This window comes from Lissotriton vulgaris, chromosome 1_1, assembly GCF_964263255.1.
Source record: "Lissotriton vulgaris chromosome 1_1, aLisVul1.2, whole genome shotgun sequence".
Lineage (NCBI taxonomy): Eukaryota > Metazoa > Chordata > Amphibia > Caudata > Salamandridae > Lissotriton > Lissotriton vulgaris.
In genome coordinates, this window is record NC_141685.1 from 1,015,226,298 (window position 1) to 1,015,239,655 (window position 13,358).

General features: G+C 47.0%; 1 protein-coding gene across 1 annotated transcript in view; it reads right to left on the bottom strand.

Moving 5' to 3' along the window:
- The window catches only part of LOC147748427 (LIM homeobox transcription factor 1-alpha-like), a 64,634-nt gene that overhangs the window by 18,332 nt on the left and 32,944 nt on the right, over positions 1-13,358 (bottom strand). The window lies entirely within an intron of this gene.

A 13,358-nucleotide genomic window follows, 5' to 3' on the forward strand; every position in this document is an offset into this window, starting at 1 on the left:
AGACTGGAGGGACAGGACAGTCTGGTGGGTTTAATAGATAAGACTCAAGGAGATTTGATCTCTAACCCAATAGAGTGGAAGAAAAGCGCTAAAAAGGGTGCAGCAAAAGAAGAGGTTACCTCCAAGTCCGCTTCTGACAAATCTAAGCACTCCCCATCGAAGAAAGAAAGAAAAAAGAGACAAAAAAAAGAGAAAGCTGGTCTTAAGCCCCCAATAACTCCCTCGCTTAATTCATATTTTAAGCCAGTCCCTAAAGTCTTGGTTTTGAAGCCTGATTCTACCTCTCAAACTCAACCTAGGACTGGAGAGTGGGCTGAGTTGGCTGATCATTCACCGAGCTTTATAGAAGAGGAGCAGGAACAGGAACAGGACTGGTCGGCCCTTTTAACACTGAATCCCTTCCAGGTTCTTGTAACTGAGATGGAGGTAGATAAGGGGGAAGTTATTAGTATGAGTGCGGAGGCATCCATTGAACAGGGTTTTCAATCCCCTTTACCAGACCCATCAGCTGAAAATTTACCTATCGTCTCGGCTGAGCTGGAAGATGATGTGAGAGAGGACATATTCACAGGGCAAGACGATATTATGATTAGTGGAAAAACGCTGATTTCCTCAGAAGAATCTAGATTACTACAGCAGGAGAGATCCGCATCAACAGATGGGTCTGTTATGGAGTTATTAAGGAAATTGGAACAAGACATTCATCTAGGATTCGAAGCCTCCAAAAGGAATCAGGAGCGCATAAGTGCTACATGTACTTTACTAGAAGATAAGATTGATAAATTAAGTATACGTACAGGAGAGATGGAATCAGAGATGAAAGTTGTACAAGGAAGAGTTCTGGATAATCGCAAAGAGATAGAGAAGTTGTATTCTAGGGATAGAGAATTGGATGAAAGAGTGGAAAGATTGGAAAACATGCAAAGACGCAATAATTTAAAAATCCTTAAACTTCCAGAAGGAAAGGAGGGTGCGGATATAAAGAGCTTTGTAGTACAGCTACTGAAGAAGGAATTACCATTAGTTGAAACTGAGGAAATGTTGATGCGAGATATTCAGCGAGTACATCGCGATCCCTTTAGGCTGAATCCAGATCGCGCTAAGCCGAGAAAAATTTTGATTAATTTCGCGACATACTCGCTAAAAGAAAATTTTTTGTCTCTTGCCCTTAAGAAAAAGTCCATAATGTTAGATGGAATAACAGTGGATATTAGATCGGATTTGTCTCCAGCCACAGCAAATAGGCAATGGGAATTGGGAAAACGACTGATACCTTTAAGAGAAATAGGAGCCATGGCCCAGCTAAAATTCCCTGCTTTTTTAAAAGTAATGTGGCATAACAAGATGTATACATTCCGTACAATTGAAGAGGTAGACGCCTTCCTGGATGTTACTCAGGATGGATTAGAGTAGAATACTGACCATGTATATATAAGAAAGTAGCAAGAGGCATCAACACTGCGACATCCACTGGCCTAGGCCTTGGGAGTTATGGTTGGGTTTTCCGGGGAGGGAAAAGGTTGTGTGGGGAGGGGAGGGAGGGGGTCAAGGGAGAAAAAAAAAAAAATATTCCTCATGAGCTGCCTTACTGTCATATAAGTAGAAGGGAAATTTGGGCACTGTAATATGAGTAGGATTATTAATAAGGAGCTAAGGTTCCTTACATGGAACGTGAACGGTCTCCGGGTTAAATCAAGAAGATTATTAATTTTGAAATATTTAGAAGATTCACCAGCTCAGGTGATTATCCTGCAAGAGACGCACTTAACACAAAAGGAAAGTAAGGAGATATTCAGTACTCAAAAGTGGATTGCAAATGCTATTTTTACATCCCAAGATCTGGTTACAAAAGGGGTGGCAATTTTGATTAGAAAAGGAGCTGATATTATAGTTGAAAATAATTTAGTGGATAGTAGAGGAAGATGGGTGATTTGTAAGATAAGACTGGCAGGTGAAGCTCTTGTGATAGTTGGTTATTACGGCCCGAATGTGGACGACCCCACAATTTTAGAAAAAATTGAACTAGAGTTGTTGGAATTCTCAGGCAAAATTATCATGGCAGGAGACTTCAATACTGTACTAGATCGCAAGTTGGATAGAACTGGTAATGCTAGGGCAATAGTAAATAACAAAATGACAGCTAAGGTAAAGTCAGTTATGGTCCAGCAAGGGCTCTGTGATATATGGAGAGTTAAAGCGGCACAGCACTAGGATTTACTTTTTATAATAAAAAATATAAGCATAGTTCACGGATAGATTTTTTTTGATAGACAATAGGTTGAAAGAGCGGGTCAAAAGTGTAAAACATATAGGGGCACATTTATCAGATCACTCTGCAGTGAGTTTAAACTTAAGTTTAGAGATAGAAGAAATGAGTCCTGTCTGGAGATTAGACCGTACAATTTTAGCAGACGAAGAAGTCCTAGAAGCTCTCAAAGATGAGATACAAGTTTTTCTAGACGTGAATGCGGGCTCAGCTAAGGAGGATATAGTTTGGGAAACTTGCAAAGCGTTTATGAGAGGGAGAATGGGAGCTCAGGGTGCGAAAAAGCGAAGACTGTATTACAGCCTAGTTTCTAACTTAGAAAAAGAGATTCGAAATTGTGAATTTAGCCGAATCCCCCAGGGGGGTATCATTTCAGAAGATTCAGTGAAGAAAAAGCTCTTAGATTTAAAGGTGCAACTTACGGCAGTACTTACTCAAAGAGTTAAAGAAAGATGGTAAGCTAGTCAGTTGGCACATTTTTCATATGGAGAGGGATGCGGCAAGTTATTAGCGTGGAAAGCCAAGAAAGACGTTATACGTAATCAAATTAAAGAGATTAAGAAACCGGGCACAGGTCAAGTTATAACAGAAAGGAAACAAATTGTAGAAGAGTTCCATGATTATTTTGTGAATGTGTATACAGAGGATCTCTGTCCAAATAAAGTTGCGATTGAGAGCTGGCTACCCTTAGTGAAACCACTTGCAATGGAGGATACGGTGGAGTTAAATAAAGAGATTACTCAAGAAGAGGTGATGAAAGTCATTAAGGAAAGTAAAAGGGGGAAAGCCCCTGGACCAGACGGCCTCCCAGCAGAAGCATACAAAGCTTTAGGAAACATAATAGTTCCCACATTATGTCATTTATACAATAAAATTTTTAGAGGGGAAGTGACAATTCCAAGCTCATGGAATGAGGCAACTATTATCTTAATACTTAAACCAGGGAAATCTCCAAAGAGTTTGGATGCTTATAGGCCTATCTCACTCTTAAACTGTGATTACAAATTTTTCTCTAAAATCTTAGCTGACAGACTTGGTAAAATTATTCATAAGTTGATCCACGAAGATCAAAGGGGCTTTATTAAGATGAGATACCTAAAAGAACTTACTTATTCCCTGATAGGAATGATAGACTTAGCTTCCAATTATGAATACCCCTTGGCAGTGATCGCGTTAGACGCTGCCAAGGCTTTTGATCGAGCTAATTTTGCATATTTAAAAACACTTCTTCATTATCTCAACTTAGGAGACAAATTTACGCAATCTATCTTTGCTTTGTATTTTGCACCAACATCACGAGTATTAGTAAATGGGACTCTCACACTCCCTATTAGAGTAATGCGGGGTACTCGACAAGGATGCCCGTTATCACCCTTGCTTTTTAACTTATATATAGAGCCTCTTGCCTGTAAAATTAGAGTTTCAGAAGAGATACCCCCCTTTGTTGCGATGGACTGGTCAAAGAAACTTGGCTTATATGCAGATGACATTATTGTTTATTCTTCAAATTTGGTTGGTTCTTTGGAAAATCTAGTCAAGATAACAAAGGATTTTGGTAAGGTTTCTGGATACCAGTTAAATCAAGACAAAACTGAAATAATGACTTGGAATCTTAATACAGGAGGGGTAAAAACCACAGCAGAAATGAGATATCTTGGGGTTAGGATCACACAAAAAATTGAAGATTTGGCAAAAACTAACTTTGATAGAGTAAAAAAAGAAGTTGTTGATACCCTAAAAGGGTGGATGAATTTACCTATTTCAATATACGGACGATGTAATCTTGTAAAAATGGTGATTGTACCTAAAATTACTTTCTTGTTTGAGACTATTCCGTTGGGTTTTAAAAAGGATTGGCTGGTTAAGTTACAGAGTACGATAACATCATTCATTTGGGCGTCAAAGGCCTCTCGAATTTCATGGAAAAAAATAAGGAGGAGACTAAATAAAAGAGGGCTGGCGGCTCCAGATATACAAATTTATGCTTGGGCTTTTTGTTTAAAAAACTGCAGGATGCTGTTGGGTACCCTTCTTAATTCTCAGATTGGCGAATTGTTTGGAATATTGCTGAAAAGGTCAGGATATCATGAGTTTGGTTTTTTATATAAGTTAGCAGACCCTAAATTTTTTAAAAAGGTGAGACTTAAGATTTTGAGAGACTTGGCTGAAATATGGCATAAAATTAGAAAAATATCTAAACTGCCCTATTTTAGCTATATGGCCCCAATATGGGAGTCTCCTGGGGCTCCATCCTGGACAAAAGACGCGCTAGCACTACACTTTTTTTTTTTTTTTTTTTTTAAACCTTTATTTGGAGATAAGTCAGAGAAAAGGCAGTGCAATCATGATACATGCAGTCGTACAAGGACAATGCGAAATGGCAATACAATCAGCGAGTCCGGAATACAGGTCGACATACAAAACAGTGCAGACAGCAATGGATAAAGGCAAGTAGCGATCACAAATGGGCATCACATAGTACATCCTAACAGAATGGCATACAATGGCAGGAGCAAAAGCTGTCAGCGCACAGGCCCAAATGAAAGGGAGAGTCCCAACATACCAGCGGAGGATCAACCCTCCAAGCACGGTGTTGTCCACACAGGCCCACCCCCCATTTGCCAACAGTAAGAATACAGGTAGCGGTCCAACATCGCGGTCACAGGAGCGTCACAGAATGACATACAGAACCCCTCATCTCAGCAGAAGGAGATAATCCACCCCCCAACCATTGCCAGAGGACCAGCAAAAGCAGTGTAATATCTCAAACTCTACGCCGGTTTCAACCGACCCCAACCCGGTCCTCACTTTCAGAATCAGAGTCCTGCACCGCTCTAGTGAGAAGGTACACCTGTAACGGGCTCCAAAAATCCTTGGGCCTACATCTCACAGGCATCAGCTCCGCATAGACATTGTATTGGTCCTGACAATAAATGAGATCACGTAGCCAATCTCTGAACTGCGGCACCCTGCCACGACCCCAACAACAGGCCACTCTACGTTTAGCCAACAATAATGCCACATCAGCAAATCTACGGTGGAGGGCAGGAACATCCCTGGTATATCCCAGCAGTAGCACTAAGGGGTCGAACAACACTCCATCCTCAGTCATAATCTGAAGGGCCGCATGGACCTGTACTCAATACTCCAAAACGCCCGCACATCCCCACGCCAAATGCAGAAAGCCGGCACCCTCTGCTCGGCACCTAGCACATCTGTCATCTTCCGCTAAATGAAACCGAAGTTTCCTCGCCGGGGTGTAATAAAACCTTTGGACGAATTTGTAATGTATGATTTTCAGACGGCAACTGGAGGAGACATTGGCAGTAAGACCACAGCAGTACGTCCATTGCTCGTCAGTGATAGTGACGCCCAACTCAGCATCCCATTGCTCCCGCACCCGGCTGGTCGGAACAGCCCGTTGCCGTCGAATGGCACCATACAACTTCGAAACTAAATGACGACCATCTGAGACCAAGAGCACATGGAGAGGGAGGGTCACTTCCGGTTCCGAGGGGAAATCCGGCAACAAGGTACGTAAGCCCTGTCTCAGCCGAACATAATAAAACAGCTCCAAAGGGGAACAGTCGGCAGGTCCAAAAAATTGAGCCCTGGTACGGAAAGCACCCTCATGAAAAATGCCACCCCACGTAAGGATTCCAAGCCGCTTACAAAGACGCTGAAACCCCGTCTCCTGCAACAGAGATAAATCAGGGTGATAGGCTAGGGGCAGCGCCGGCGAATAGAGAAAGGAAACATCCAACAATCGCGCCACCCGTTTCCAAGCGTCTACCGTGCACGTCACCGTCGTCTGGTGCGTATCCACATCGGTCACATTGCCCAGAACCATTCCCTCCAGTGGGAGCGGATGGGCAACCCAATGTTCAGCCGCAACCTGTGGCATAAACGGAGTGGGGCGCATCCAATGGTAAGCATAGTGCGTTTGAGCGCTAAGGTAGTAAAGCTCAAAATCAGGGACATCAAAGCCTCCGTCTGCATATGGCAACGTAAGGGTAGCCCATGCCACACGTGGCTGCTTGCCCCCCCAGAACAATCGAATGAGCTCCGAACGGAGCCTACGAAAAAAATAAGCCCCAGGGTGATACGGAATATTTTGAAAAAGATACAGAAACCGGGGCAGGACCACCATTTTGATAAGGGACGCCCGACCAGCCATGGAAAGAGGCAGCGACATCCATCTAGTGACGTCATCCGCCAGCTTAGTAATAGCTACGCCGTAATTGAGCCTGACAGTCTCTCCCCTGTCCAATGATACAACAATACCGAGGTACCGCAGCTCCGAATCGCACCACTCCAAAGGGAAATCAAGAGGAAATCTATGAACCGCCGCAGTTAGCGGGAAAAGTTGGGATTTCTGCCAGTTGATGTGTATCCCGGAGACACCCCCGAAAGAGACCAGCTCACGCAATAGCGCATTAAGATTGTTCTGTGGATCTTTCACATAAAGCGTGACATCATCCGCATACAAAGAGATACCGACCTGGCGTTGAAAACAATTGAAAGCACTCTGCTGGTGTCGTTGGCGAATCCTGCAGGCTAGGGGCTCTATGGCAATGGCAAATAGAAGGGGCGAAAGGGGACACCCCTGTCGGGTCCCCCTAGTGAGAGGAAACTGGGGGGAAAGCACACCATTCACCACCACTCTCGCCACCGGGTCGGTATACAAGAGCTTAACCCAAGATATAAAGAGCCGAGGAAATCCCATCCGGCACAGGACATCAATAAGGTAACCCCACTCCACCGAATCAAATGCCTTAGTGGCGTCTAGGAAAATGGCGGCGACCGGGAGCTCAGGAGCAATAGTCGGAATAAGGGAAAACAAGGTCCGAAGATTGTGGGAAGTGGCACGGCCAGGCACAAACCCAGACTGGTCAGGCAAGACAATAACAGGCATGAGCTCAGACAATCTGACCGCCAAAACCTTTGCGAGTATCTTGACATCACAATTAAGTAATGAGAGGGGCCTATAAGAGCCCACGTCTAGGGGATCCTTACCCGGCTTGAGTAACGAGGTAATAGCGACTTCCCTCATGGAGCATGGTAGCCGTCCCTCCTCAAGGGACTCCTCAAAAACCTCGCGGAGAACGGGGGCCATAATATCAACGTAACATTTATAGAATTCAGCAGGAAGGCCGTCCAAGCCAGTGGCCTTCCCGTTATTCAGGGACATGATGGCCCCCCTGATCTCCTCCACCTCAAGAGGTCTACCCAAGAACGCCCTAAGATCGTCCGACAACCAACAGAGCGCCAAATCATCCAGGAATCCGCCATATCGTGTCTCCCCTGACTGCTGTGTTGTGTACAGTTGGGTGTAATGGTGAATAAATGTCCGCTGAATCTCCGCAGTGTCCCTAAGTGAGTGCCATCCGGCAAAACCAATTCCAGCACGTCCGAGCCATACCTTTGATGCCTAGTAAGCGCAGCAAGGACCTTCCCCGGCCTCTCCCCTTCACAGTATCTCCTCGCCGTCCAGTACTTCCCCCTATGTTTAGCCTCCCTGGCAGCCTCTTCCTCATATTCGGAGAGCTTGGTACGGAACTGGCCCAATAGATCGGGATCAGAGCCAGCCTGCAAACTGCGCTCCAAGTGTCGTAAATCACCCTCCAAGCCCTCGAGAGTACGCACTATCAATTTAAGCATCCCACAACTCTTGGAGATAGTGACACCTCGGATCGTAACCTTAAAAGCCTCCCATATCACCTCGACACTATCAACAGAGCCTTTGTTCCTCGGGAAGAACGCTTCCACCTCCTCGCCAAGTTCCGCCTTAAACACAGGGTCCAGCAGGGCAGTCGGGAAAAGGCGCCAAGGTGGGCGCGGCCTGTGCAGCCCGGGCACAGAAAGCACAACCCTCACCGGGCAGTGGTCAGAGTATGTCCGAGCCAGATGTTCCGCCTCCCGCAGACCCGCTACCAGCCCCCTGGAGAGAAAGACATAGTCTAGCCTCGCCCATGAGCGTGCGTGCGCAGTGTAGTGTGTGCCCTCCCTAGTGGCCGGGTGAGCATACCTCCAACTGTCAATCAATCCAGCTTCCTCCACAATGCCCCGCAAAACATCCCTAGCTTGCACATTGTACTAGGGGCATCCCTCCGACCTATCCATCAGAGCCTGAAATGCAAAATTGAAATCCCCCCCCATACAATATGGGAGGCATCGACAGCAAGCACATGGCCCCACAGGGTAAGGAAGACAGCTGGTGTATCAACATTAGGAGCATAGCAATTGACAAACAGCACAGTAATTTGCCCAAGCCGCCCCCATAACAGCACATAGCGCCCCTCAGGATCCCCCACAGACCCCAGTTCTTGAAAGGCGAGCGATCTCTTAACAAGAATAACAGCCCCTCGAGCATACGAGGAGTACGATGCAAATACCCTAACCGCAGCCCACCGCCCACCAAACCTAGGAGCAGGCCCACGTCGCAGATGCGTCTCCTGCAGGAGGGCCACATGAATAGCATGCCTATCCAAATACTGTAGCACATTTCGACATTTCCTGGCATCATTAAGACCCCGTACATTCCAGGACAATATCGATATCTTGTCTATAGTTTCAGTCGACATCAGCCATGATCCGGGCACCATAAGGCCCAGTGATACGGGGCATCGATCCAAACTCCCAGTGTCAGACAACAACAAGTCACCAGCCCACAACACAATCGTCCCACTACATACACTCCCCAATCACCCCAGCCATCTCCAAACCAACCAACCAGAAACCCAACTCCCATCCCCAAACAGCACCTCCCGTGCAACAGGCACGCAAGAAGTACAACACACAATACGCGGCATACACATCTCTCCCGGTCCGCAGCACGCACACGCGTTCCCCACGTAGCACGCTCTCGCCCATCCAGCAAACGGAGATAGCGGCCATGATACCCAGGCCCAATGAGCACGGAGGCACGGGTCACAGAACCATTAAGGTCCAGCACGTCAAAGGACCAGCCAGTGCAGCGGAAGTGCGTCCGTATCTGCGCAAGCACACAACAAGAGCAAAGAGCACCACAAGCCCAAGGACCGGGCCGACCACGTGTCACCCACACCGTCCCCTCCCCCACCTCCCACCTGATGAATCCCCAACTATCAGGACACTCGAGCGCCCACCCCCCTCCATCCCCAAACATCCATCCAGTCAACCAACAAAGGACTAGAAACCAAAGTACAGGTAATAGTGGGGAACACCCTATGGGGTACCCACTGGAGGTGCACAGCACCACTCCCACACACCACACCAGTCTCCGAGCCAACGGGTCACACACGGCCCAGGCGCAGTGCGGGGGTGGGTGCCCGGAGCACAAAAAAGGCGCCAACCATCGTTCCCATACTGTCCCCAAGAGATGACACTCAAACATAACTCGGCAATCCCTCATGATTATCCCCCACAGTACAAGGCAAGGCAGCGCCGAGGCCAAAGAACCAGTCAAGCGCATGGGCGCGCAAAGCAGGCGCCATCAGCGTCCATGAATGTAAAATCACCCCATTCAAGCGTCCTCCTCCTCAGCCGCCGAACGGTCGCCTTCGGGGTCCCGGTCACCCCTCCGGTCCGCAGCAGATCGTTCTCGCTTGAGACGCTTTACAAAGTCCTCAGCATGCTGCGGGTTAGTGAAAAAGTGCTGCTTCGCCTGATGGATCACCCTCAGCTTAGCAGGATAAAGCAAAGCATAGTCCACTTGGAGATCTCGAAGTTTCTTTTTTACCCCTAGAAATTTACGACGTTGGTCCTGCACCATCGGCGTGAAATCCGGGTACACGGTAAAGTTAACCCCATCAAAAGAGAGGGTACGGTTAGTACGGGCAGCTCTGAGGGCAGCGTCCCGGTCGCGGTAATTTAGGAGCCGTGCAATTATAGGGCGCGGCGCAGCCCCAGAGGCCGGCCTGGGCCCAAGTGAATGGTGCGCCCTCTCAACGATGAACTGCGCCGAGAATGCCTCTGAACCAATGGCGCCAACAAGGAGTCTCTCCACATACGTCTCCATTTTCCCAACATTCGTTGTCTCCGGCACACCTACTATGCGTACGTTGTTGCGCCGACTCCTCGCCTCCAACTCCTCATTCTTAGCGGCAATCACCCGCAGTATATTGTCAATCCTCGCCAACTGCGTGGTATGGGTGGCAGCAGTATCGTCGTGGTCAGAGATGCGCTGTTCCGCCGATGTTAGGTGTTCCTCATGCACATCTAGCTTCTGCACCACTGCATCCATGCGCGATGACAGTTTGTCCACTTTGTCCACTATAGTGGCAAACCCTTGCCTCATCTCCTGCATCATCTGCTGAAAGTCCGGGGCATGAGGCTGCGGCTCCGCATCAGCGACTGGCGGGGGGGGAGAACGCGAGCTCCCAGCTTCCTGCACCAGCCGCGTACCCCTCCTGGCCGCCCCAGATTCAAAGGACAATTTGGACTGCTTAGTGTCCGGTTTCCCCATGATAAACCGCTACCAGCTCGAGGGGGCACACAAATCGATAAAGGCGTAGGCAGTGCCCGACACGCGACCACTCACCACAGTCGGGGGCACGAGAAGGCATGGACACCCCGCCACTCCCGACGCAACAATGGCCGCCGCTCCCCTCAGGCCAAGGGCTCGACTCCTCCGCGCCTAAACGACAGGCTGCGGCGTCTTCGCTATTCCACAGCTCCGGTACAGTTAGGAGTGGAGACCGTCACCAAGTCTCGTTCCAGGGGAGCGCTCAATAGCGCGCCCAGTCGGCAATCTGGTCCGGAGGGGGGAGGGGGACCTGGGCCTCCACCCCACGTGCGAAGCCTCGGGCTAGAGCAGAAAGTGACGCCGGGCTATGGAGCACCCGACTTCCAGAGCGCGTGTCGGGGAAAGCTTGGAGTCCTCTTAACTTCGGCTAGCAAGCACCGATCGGCACAGGAGTTGGACCGTGGGTGGCCAGCAGGTATACCAGCAGAGATCCGGGGTCAGATCAGGGCACAGTGATGGTTAGCAGGATCAATAAACGGATAATAGCTCCGGGCGGCAGGAGCCTCACGGCAGTGCGGCCATTCTGCAGTGCGCCCTCTAGCCCCCCCCCCGCTAGCACTACACTTGAAAAAGGAACCTGCTTTGCAAAGGTGGAAGGATCTGTTTCAAGATGGCAAACTAATTTCTTGGGCCTTTTGCCAGCAAATGTGGGGCCCAGTTTTCTCAAAATATAAATATCTACAGATACAAAGCTGGGCAAATCATTTGGATTCAGAGATCGGAACGGAAAATGACTTTGAGCTAAAATTGGAGACAGGGATCTTTAAGAAGGAAGTAGCTTTTTGGTATTGGCAAATACTAGAATTGGAAGATGGACCATTTGACCTGCCAGAGACCCTGTGGATGGATAGCTTGCCAAGGATCGCGACAGAAAACCAATGGCAAGTATCTATGAGCATGCTATATAGTATTGTTAAACCTGCAAACCTAAGGCGAAACCTCTTATTTACCATTCACAGGGCATTTTGGTCTCCGTATAGACTTTCTAAGTTTAAAGAAGGAGGAATTGTGGGATGTCCAAAATGTAAAGCGCCAAATGTGGATGATCTACATATGTTTGTATCTTGCCCAAATATCAAGCAATTCTGGATTGACGTAAGTGATTCTCTATCCAAATCTCTGAACCAACGCATTGAGGTAAGCCCTGAATTAATTATTACGGGGAGATATGATTTAGAAAACAGATTTTTGAACAACAATGTTAGACTTATTTTTTATGCCATGTTGCTAGCACGTCGAGAGATATGTAAACTATGGGTCTCACCGCTTAGTCCTAGTTTAATGGATTGGATTTTAGCTATGAGGTACATAGCTAAGCTTGATATCTTAGACCGATCTAAAAGAAATAGAGGATATTGGATACCCTTCTTGTTAAATTTTGGTTGAATTACATTTATGTTAAAGTCCGATGATTAAGCCCGTGCCTGTCTCGCTGGTATATGGTTTCCTCCAGGACGATAGAGATGGTGGAGGACACACATGTTGGGTCAGGTGGTCAAGAAGGATAGTTTAGAGGAAGGCCAGACTCAAGAATATGTGTTGTTTACGCCCCATTACTCTAAACCAGCCTAAGAGATAAAATAGCCCAGTGGTGGATTAAGATAGAAGTTATGGGTGGCAAGACGGCAAATGAGGATAAAAAAAAACAAAAAAAACAAAAAACAAAGTGGGAATGGGTCATAGACACATTTGTGGGTGTTCCCAAATTTTCCAGTATTTCTCTGCCTAGGAACGCTCATCATAGGGGAAATCATATGCATGAGTAACAGGATTTATGAGGACAAGACCACCTTTTGTAAATAGCCTAAACTGAGCCTTTTCGAATTGGACCCCCAAAGCCTTTTCTGGTACAAGTATCCAGGGCACATTCAAAGACAACTTCAACATTTACATGATTTACTTTTTTCCTCAGATAGTGAAGGGCTCAAGGCTTCGACCCCCTTCAAGGCCCGCCCACCCCCTTCAAGCTCCACCTACTCTCACACAGGTCCGAAGCTATTCTTCACAGGTTCAGCAAAATCATGGTGGCCCTTGTATGATTTAATTCTGCAAAATCTCCTTGACCCAACAAAGAAATATCACTGACTACTAATATGCAAAAGATCTTATAAGGATGGTTGAGCCACTGAAAGGTACCTTCTCTGACCTTATGTTTTTCTTAATCTGGTTCATTTACTCTATTGAAGTGTAGGAAATCTTCTGAAATAATTATCTACTAAGTAGTGGAAGGGCAGTGATATTAACATGTAAAATGCTCTGCCAATCTTAATCCATGTAGTAGTTTTCTGGAGTGCTTTCTATACCAGGCTTGGAAATAATCTTTCGTATTCGATTGCCACTCGATACACCCACTTTTTATTTGTGTCCAGTTGCTTTTATTATGTAGAAATTGGAATAATTTGCAAAAACCGAACTCTCGAAAGACAACTTGTGCACGAAAAATTGTCCTTTCTACCACATCTAGCGCCCAGGAACCTGTTCAGGAACCTTGGCCTTCACAATAGACCTAAGTATGTGATCCTTGGCAAACTGCACGTCACTTTTTATCCTTAACTACAAAAATGTTGAGCATAAACAAGTGATCAG